The sequence below is a fragment of the Marmota marmota genome, unplaced genomic scaffold (genome assembly GCF_001458135.2).
Source record: "Marmota marmota marmota unplaced genomic scaffold, marMar, whole genome shotgun sequence".
Classification (NCBI taxonomy): domain Eukaryota; kingdom Metazoa; phylum Chordata; class Mammalia; order Rodentia; family Sciuridae; genus Marmota; species Marmota marmota.
In genome coordinates, this window is record NW_025999891.1 from 8,363,447 (window position 1) to 8,366,001 (window position 2,555).

Sequence of the window (2,555 nt, forward strand, 5' to 3'; positions counted from 1 at the left end):
CCTGGCTTTTGGTATTTTCTTGAGGGAAATCACAAAGCTGAGCATATGCATTTGGTGGTAAGGTGGGGCGTGGTCCTAGAGGTAGAGCTGATGTTTTGAAGGAATGGGGATGTGGGTCAGCCCTGGCCTTTTCTACTGGGTGGACCCATCTGAGTGTCTATAGACGAATCTTTAAAACAAGGCCCAATCAGGTACTCCAGTATCATTGCTCTAGTCTCCAACATCAGTGATCCTAGCAACTTACCTGCTTAGCAAATCCCCAATCTCATTACTTTTCTCACGTCCCCTGCCCTTGCCCAAGCCCTTCTTATAATATACTCCAACCGCCCTTAACTTTGCTATGTGACTCCCATCTGTACCACCCCCCAATACCTGGAATAGTTCAGACAATGCAGGCACTGGGGGATGGCTAGCAATAAGCTGGTTAGATTAAGTTTCCCCAGAAAGGAGAAGACAAATTTATTCTTGATAACTGGTTACTGGTTTTTAAAATTTTTTTTCTGGAAAACTTATAGGGGGGCTGGGATATAGCTCAGTTGGTAGAGTGCTTGCCTTGAATGCACAAGGTCCTGGGTTCAATCCCCAGCACTACCCCCACCCCTCCAAAAAAAACTTTAGGATCATTAAGAAAAATAAAAAGACAAGTCAGAGCAAATAGCAGGAGGTAGAGACATTGATGACCTGTACATCAAAGAGGGAGAAAAGCAATCAGATGACAGTGGGGGTCCATGCCTAGGTGAAGTGCTACCAAGTTTAGAAAGGAAGGTTGAATGAAAGGTTTCAAATGTTCAGGTGGGGACTGCCCCACTTTACAGTTCAGAAGGGAAAGTTGAAAATCTTCAGTCCAGTGAGGAGGAATGTTCCATGTTTAGCGGTTCAGAGGTGAGTTTCAGAAAATGGAACGTATGGACTTCAGGCCGACATGAAGACGTAGGGAGAAGTGAGAGGATACAGTGTGGTCCAGCAGGAGACAGCCTGAATGTGGAGGCTGCCCTTCAGCCTGGAGGAGAGTGAGTGAGGCGGGGTGAAATGCTCAGGGTTTAGATAGAGGAGAGGGACCTGGGACGCAGGCTGGGGAGGCATCCTCTGCAACCCCCATTTTAAGGGAGCAGCCTTCCTGAAACCAGAATGCACTTCTGTCCATCACCATCTCCATCCCAACCCCAGGAGCCTGGGAACATCCATTTGAATGGATGAATCTTCTCCTCCTAAATATCTACCTGTATTCCCTGGAATAGCATTTGACTCAGTATAGGGTATCTGATCCACTTGGGCACTCAGACATCTCCCACTAGGGAAAGCAAGCCTCTTACTCCAGTGAAAAAACGGCACGGTATTACCTTCTCAAACAGGTAGTGTGCATTTGGTAGCATCACGTTCTGGGGAGAACTCTGGCTGGAAAGGACTCTCAGATTCCAATTCCAGGATAGATATTGGCTCGTTGTCACTTAGGAGTAGTTGGGTACTCTAAGTCTCTGTCAACAAAATCAGGATGAAACTCATGGGTACCTAGGTTCTCTTCTATATTTGGAAATATAGCTCTTGGGAAAAAAAAAAAACTTCCATTTTTCTCAGCTGAAGCTGGAGAGGAAGAAAGGGATTGTATTTCTACGTCCCTGAACCAAACCAGGGTCCCTGATTCAAGCTGAGGGATTCCTTCAGGGCCTTAAGTGCCTTGATACATCCATCAGTCAGCAGGCAATATATTGGCAACTATGAAATTCATTAACCGTCATTCCAGATCCAACAGCCTTCCCTGCCTCTCTTCCATCCCTCCCGTCCACAGTCTTGCCCATCAGAAATGAAATCTCAAATCGCAGGGATGCTAAGAGGCCAAAGAGGGCATGGAATACAAACAAGTGAGACCTTACCACATAGCTTACAGAGGACCAGGTCCTCTGAGGCCGAGTGTCTAGGAGGTAAAGGGAAGAGGGATCCACAGGTTAAACTTCCAAGATAATCCGCTCACATGGCTACATTGTTTTTGCAAGTCATGTGTATTCATTTTCAGAAACTCTCGAATCCTTTTTTCCCCCCCTAGCCAAACATGGACTTCCTCTCTCCTTGCATGATGAAACTGAGCACAAAGCACAAAGCATTGGCAATTGCGGCCCCTTTAGGAAGGAATGCATTCAGCTCTGGCTGCTGCCAATGTCCATTCCCAGAAGTTTAGGCGTTTTCTGTCATGCTGAGAATTCTTCCAGCCTACGTCCACTGCCCACTTTCAAAGCTGTGTTCACATTTTTAAGCATTGGTTAACGTAGCACCTTTTTCCAGGTTCTAAATTCTGTATTAGTTTCTTACTACTGCTGTACGGAATTACCATGGACTTAATGGCTTAAAACAATACATCTAGACCTGAAGTCAAAAATCTGGAATGAATCAGTAGGGTTGCATTTCCCTGAAGAATTTGGGGAGGGGAGGAGTCTTCTGATCTTTAGCAATTTCTAGAAGTTGCCTGCACTCTTTCTTCGTGGTCTCTTCCTATATCTTCAACCCACCTGTCCCTTCTCTCTCTCTCTCTCTCTCTCTCTCTCTCTCTCTCTCTCTCTCTC